Raw genomic sequence first — 7,451 nt, forward strand, 5'->3', positions numbered from 1 at the left:
CTCTGGAATAGATCATTCCGGACTAATGTATTCGGTAAGACCCATATCGATTGGGATTGGGTTCCGGATATATATCATTACAAAAGTTATTATAGAATGCAAACGTGAATATCATCATATTTAGAACTAAGTGGGCAAATAAGATTCGGATTTGATTCCGATGAGTTGGAGGTTTTATGGTTTTTAACTCCTTTGCTTCTACTTGTTTATATTTTTTATTATATATGTAAATAAGTGAGTCTGAAACACAAAGAACCGGTCTGAAACACGAAGAACGGGTCTAAAGGTTACCTTTGAACTTTGAATGTGCCCAAATTATGTAGTTTTTAGTGTTAGTAAGTATCAAAGTATTAGAGAATTGGTTTTTTTTTTACTATCTTGCGTTATTCCACAATGAAAATTAGTAGTCCGAACACACATAACGCATTTCGAAACACACTGAACATGTTCGAAATGCAACGAACTACATCGGAATCCGAATAACAAATCTGGATGTTCATCCTGATGAAATTGAAAAGCTCCATACCCTATTTATACAAGAATCAAGGGAATGTATAATAGTGATTTGACCTATTCCAACGACTACAAATCTATCCGTTAAAATTCAAATTACCTTATCCGTTAGAATTATTTACTTTATTTTACTTTAAAATTATACCTTTAAATATGGGAAAACTAACTTCAATATTTCGCATGTATAACTTGGGGGAAATTGTTAGGGGCAGGATCCCAGAATCACATTCAGGATCCCCAAATATTTTTGAAGCCTCAGGATCATTAAATATATCCCAGGATCCTAATTATTACCACCAATATTTCTAACACTTATAACGGCTATATTTTTGCTTTATTTTTTCACATGTGTAGACCTAGCCAACACAATACTTATTATCAACGAAGAGTCATCTCAATCAGGCAAAAGACTCAGAATACCAAGTCAAATAACATCCATATGTTGATTCTAGAGGATCCCTGAATTATCGGACTTCTTGTTAATTACACCAGACTATAAATTACACATGTATCTAGCACACTATAGACATGATAAGCTATATCATTACACTTGTACTCGTATTACCTTCATCATCTTTATAATCTCAGATATAAATCAATAAAACACATCAAGGCAGGTGATCATTATCACCTCCCAAGGTTTTATGCCGGAGATCCTATAAAGGATCAAGTGCTTTCCTTGTAACTCACTTGTCTCACTTTGATCATTATTTTACACTTACATTGCACTAACACCACAACCTCTTATATAATTTGGTCGATTTACACTTGATTAATTTTTTACCAAAACAAGTACGATACTCATAAATAATTCTCTATTATTCATTCACCAAATAAATTACATTTATCTTCTTACAAGTTTCAAATATCACCTAACTACTAAAACTAACATAGTCTCTTAAACCTATGCTCCTAGCATGCTGGTAATATTTGACTCTACTTACAGCCTTTGTGAAAGGATCTTCAACATTATCCTCTGATAATACTCTCTTTACCAGAAGGTGTCCTTCTTCTACCCGATGTTGAATATAATGGTACTTTCTGTCGATATGCTTAGATATGTCATGATCCTTTGGTTCTTTTGCCAAAGCAATCGCGCCTTCATTATCACAGAAGAGTTCCATTATGTAACACCCATATTTTAGGTATTTTCAATTTAGAACCTTATCATATTTTATTTTTGCAAGAATGGTCCGTACGCGGGGCGTAACTTATTTCCTCCGCATGGCGTAAGAAAGGGGTGTGATATGTGAGGGTTTTATACCCTACATAGGGCGTACTAGCCGTATATAGGGCGTAAGGCTATGGTTTTCAAACCCTAATTTTTAGGGTTTAGACCCTATTTAAATGACTTTAAGTTCTTGAGAGCCTCCCTATGCTCAACCTCCACCCCCATTTCCAGAAGTAACAAAACCCTAGTTATGTTGTGAGGATCTTAAGCCTTTTGAGTATTCTTTTGTGTGTTTTGTGAAGAAGGAGATCATTGAAGGAGCTCTTGGGAGTTTATTGCTTGTATCCAGACCTTTCTTTTCATTTAGCTTCTTCAGGAGGTAAAAAGCTCTCACCTTGGTGGTTTATTTGTTAGATCTTGTTAAGTTGTTGGGTTTTTATGTGTTTTTATTCCTTGAACTTGGTTCTTGTGAGTATAAGTTACCCCATAACTCTTGAGCGCCATTTCTAGCCATTTATAAGCTTGTGAAGTCATAAAAATGGGAACTTGGACACCCCCATTCTTCCATGCATGAGATTTTAGACTTTAGAGAGTATTTTAGATCTAGCGATTGAGTTTATGCTCTATTAAGCCATGAAAAAACTTAAAGTTGATGACTTTATCAGTTAAGACATCCCTTAGATAAAGATATGTGAGTTGGACGTTTAGTCTTTAGGCTTTAAGGACTTAATGAGAAATTGGTGAATCAGTGAGGTTATGTAGGGCGTAAACCTGGCTATACGGGGCGTAGCCTACCAATTGCCCGATTTCTGCATAAGGCTCCTAAGTAGGGCATGGAGCTTGGAGTACACCATGCATAGGTCAACAGGAGTTCAACATTTTACTTTTTGACTTGTTGACTTTTGGTTAACTGTGAGGATTTAGGAATCGGAAGGGAAAAATGGTCTTTTTCCCAAATAAGGAATGATCTTGGAGTTGGACTTGTTGATTTGGGATGATTACCTTAATTATTAATTAGGGTTTGGTTTGATATGTATAGTATGAGGAGGTTCGCATACCAGCAGCTCAGGTGCGAGATTTAGCTGTTAGCAATTGAGGTGAGTCTCTTCACTGTACTTGCGGGTCAAAGGCACTAATGTCGGCTTGTTGGATTATGTTTGTAGGATGCTAGCTATCTTTGTGTCTATTGCATGTGTTTGTATGTATGTTGGGCAGGGCCCATTATGTATTCCAGGTGGGGGCCGATGAATTTCGGGTGGGGCCCGATGTATGTATGGTATGTGGTATTTAGGGTAACTCACCAAGCTTTGTGCTTACAGTTTTATGTTTATGGTTTCAGGTACTTCCGGTTCCAAGGGAAAGAGCTTGACATGATTGCATCACATCCGCTAGTATTCCGCATTTATGAGATGATTTGTACTCTGATAGTTATTTTATACATTTTCATACTTTGATGGGTTTTGAAATGAATGATGGTGATTTTGATTGACTTAAAAACAAAAGTTTTACTTAGTATTTTTGGGGATGTTACACATTGGCTCCTAAATAGTTGGATTGACTCCAAGATCTACGATAAAGTTCTTCAACCAAGCCGCTTCCTTTGATGTTTCACTAGTTGTAATGTACTCTGACTTATAGGTGGAGTCAGCCACTATGTCTTTCTTGAAACTCTTCCAAGTAACCGCTCCCATATTTAATAAGAACACCCAACCATACTGCGAACAAAATTTGTATCGGTCTGTTTGAAAACTGACATCAATATAACCAGTCACTCTTAACGTATCACTGCCTCCAAGAACTAGGAACATGTATTTTGTTCTTCGTAGATACATAAGAATATTCTTCACCACAATCTAATGGGCTCTGCCTGGATTTCCTTGAAATCGACTAACCATGCTCAAAGTATAAGACACATCAGGGTGAGTACATGTCATTGCATACATGATCGATCCTACAACCGAAGCATATGGGACTCGACTCATGTCAGCTATCTCTTTATCAGTACTACGACTTTAAGTCTTACTCATCTAGACAGTACCATGAATAAGTGATTCTCCTTTCTTTGAATTCTCCATACTGAAACGCTTCAATATTTATCCAAATATGTACTCTGGCTAAGACCAATAAGACGATTCTTTCTATCCCAATGAATCCTTATTCCTAGAATATAGGTCGCTTCCCTAGATCCTTCATAGCGAAAAACTTTCCAAGCCAAGACTTAACTTCTTGAAAAGTTGGAATGTTATTTCCTATAAGGAGTATGTCATCAACACACAACACTATGAAGGTCACTATACTCTCACTAGCTTTGACATATACACATGAATCATCTTCACTTCTAGAGAACCCAAACTCTTTGACTTTCTTATGGAAGAAAAGATTCCAACTGGGAGATGCTTTTTTCAATCCATAAATGGATTTCTCAAGCTTACACACTCTATCAGGAAACTTGGCATGCACAAAACCCTCTGGTTGATTCATGTAGACGTCCTCGGATAACTTCCCGTTAAGGAAAGCGGTTTTAACATCCATCTGTCGGATTTCATAATCATGAAATGCAGCTATAGCAAGAATAACCCTGATAGATTTTATCTTAGCTACTAGTGAAAAGGTCTCATCATAGTCAATCCCTTGGGTTTGAGTAAAGCCCTTTTCAACCAGCCTAGCTTTATAGGTGTGCACCTTCCCATCCATGTCAGTCTTCTTTTTGAAGATCCATTTGCACCCGACTGTCTTTCGACCAGGTACGTGATCAACCAAGTTCCATACTTGGGTATCATACAAGGACTGAATCTCACTCTCCATTGCCGACTTCCATTTAGCAGCCTCAAGGCCTACCACTGCTTCCTTGTAGTTAGCATGCACATCCAAATTTACCAGTGTATGATTGTTGATAAACGTATCACCATATGTAGTTATATGGAAACCATAAAACTCAGGTGACATGCTAACCCTACTGGATCGACAAAGGGGTAATGAGTTTTCAACTAGCTAAACTAGAATTTATTCCTCAAGTTGAGTGTTAGTGTTGTCATAGGTTCCTTCATTGGATGACTATTGAATTTCTTCAAGATCGATAAAACTCCCACCGTCCTCTTTGAATAGGAGCTATCTATCCCGAAAGACTCCTCTTCGAGCTACAAAACCACGTTCTCACTAGGTCTGTAGAACAAGTATCCAAAGGAATTTTATGGGTGGCCAATGAAATAACACTTCTCGGCTCTAGGTTCGAGTTTTCTGTGAGTCTCTCGTCTTACGAGTTTTTCACAACCCTAAACCTTAATATGTGCGAACAAGGGAGTTTTCCCTGTCCACATCTCATGAGGTGTTTTGTCAACCTTCTTTGTTGGAATAAGATTCACGATATGGGCGACTGTCTATAAGGCATACCCCCATAGATGAATAGGAAGATAAGCTCGACTCATCAGGAAACGAACCATATCTAGTAAGGTTCGATTATGCCTCTCATCCACACCATTAAATTATGGTGTTCTACGAGGAGTTAATTGTGAAACAATTCTACATTCCTTGAGATAGTCGTGGAACTCGATACTAAAATACTCACCACCTTTGTCAGATCTGAGTATCTTTATCTTCCTTCCCAATTGATTCTTGACTTCATGATTAAACTCTTTGAACTTTTCACATGTTTTCGATTTATGTTTGATCAAGTAGATATAAACATATCTGCTATAATCGTCCGTAAACGTCATGTAATATCGATTAGCATCTATTGTGGTGGATCTAAATGGGCCACACACATTTGTATGGATGAGGTCCAATAACCCTTCACCTCTTTCACATGTTCCAGTGAAAGGTGATTTTGCCATCTTACCCAAGAGACAAGATTTTCATTCATCACATGTCCTAAAATCAAATGATTCTAACACTCCGTCCTTTTGGAGTTGAGCGATGTTTTTTTGTTTATGTGCCCAAGACGACAATTCCACAAACATGCCTTGTCCACACCATTGGACGAATCAATATGAAACACATTATTGCCTAAGTTATCAACACGGGTCACAGTTTCATACACTCCATTACAAGGTAAAGCTTTAAATATAAAAACACCAACCAATATCATTATCAAAAGAATATTTAAAACCTTGTTTGAACAATGCATGAAAAGAAATAATGTTTCGTGTCATTTATGAAGAGTAGCAATAATTCACCAAATCAATCCTAACATCACTACTAAGCACAAGCCTATAAGTCCCAATCTTGGTAACAGTTGAAGATCGCCTATTGCCTATGATCAGATTGAGTTTCCCATGCTCCACTTCCTCACTTTCACTTAGTCCATGTAAATCGGAACAAATGTGGAAACCACATCCTATATCAAGAACCCAAGAATGAGAAAGTTATGTGTTATTGACATGGATAGTGTAAATACCTGAATATGATTCCTTGATCTTTCCATCCTTCAAGTCCTGCAAGTAAATAGGGCAACTTCTACTCCAATGACCCTTTTCTCCATAATGGAAGTAAGTGACCTCTTTTGGATCACTGATCGCAGGGACATCAAAATTGAGCTTCGTCTTGGACCCACTGCCAAACCCTCCAGCAGGGCCTTCCCTTTCCTGTTGGATTGGGAAGGAGACTTCCTCTTTTTCCCTTTGCCATATCCAATGGCTAGGGCAGGAGCATTGGTTGTAGTAGGAGCATGATTTTTCTTCATCCCCGACTCAACAATTTGCAACAAATTATAGCATTGGGTCAATGTCGTCTCCGTGTTTTTCAAATGATAAGTCAAAACAAACTGATGATAACTAGGAGGAAAGGAGTTAAGGGTCATGTCAATGGCTAACTCCTCGTTAAACAACACATTGAGCCTATGGAGTTACTCCATGTACCTTTGCATCTTATGTATGTGAGCACAAACCGATTCTCCTTCATTAAGCTTGCATGCCATAAGATACTTGACCACTTAATAGCGCTCTTGTCTCTCCTTCTTTTGGAACTTTTCAGCAAGGTCAAGATGCATCTCATATGGCCAGTAGTCCTCATAGAACTTGGCCAGATCAGGTGCCATAGGTGCCACCATGATGCAAGCAACATTTGTGGCGTCATTAAATGCTTTTTGTGGGAAGCAATTTCCTCAGGAGTAGCGGTGGAATGATCGATTTCAATAAAAGGATTTTCAAGGATATATTCTTTTCCCTCGTATCGAAGAGTCATCTTTAAATTTCTCATCCAGTCCATGTAGTTGGGACCAGTGAGCTTCTCTTTTGACAAAATCGAGAGTAGGGAGAAGTTTGAGTTGGAGGGGGCAGATTGAGTAGTAGCGAGATCACTAGATCATTAGAGATTCATTGAATCTTATCAATGGCATGTTTAATCTCTGATTATTCTATTTAATTTGTGACTGAGATGCCGAGGATCACAAATAAGATGTGAATAATCATGCAAACTCGCTTGACAACATCGATGTCATTTATCATCTCAAATTAATGTGCCGATAAACCACGTACACTCCACTAACAATGATAATTTTTGATTTGTCTATCACTCAACTTTATAGTCCCAAATTAGTGTGACGGTTAACCATGCACACTCCACTAACGACATATAAAGAGTGATGTGTGTTTTCATGGATTAACATACACTTCACATTTGACCTAAAGTAACTAGAGTTGGGATTTATAAAAGGTTTAGTCACTTTATAGTATCATACTTTTAGAGGTTATGTCGTATCAAACACATTCGGCTAACGACCCTCCACCATATACGGGAGCGGTGAGTGAGAGTGGACAACCATTCAATGGTC

Source organism: Lactuca virosa, chromosome 5 (assembly GCF_052849685.1).
Source record: "Lactuca virosa cultivar CGN04683 chromosome 5, Lactuca_virosa_CGN04683_v6, whole genome shotgun sequence".
NCBI classification, from domain to species: Eukaryota; Viridiplantae; Streptophyta; class Magnoliopsida; order Asterales; family Asteraceae; genus Lactuca; species Lactuca virosa.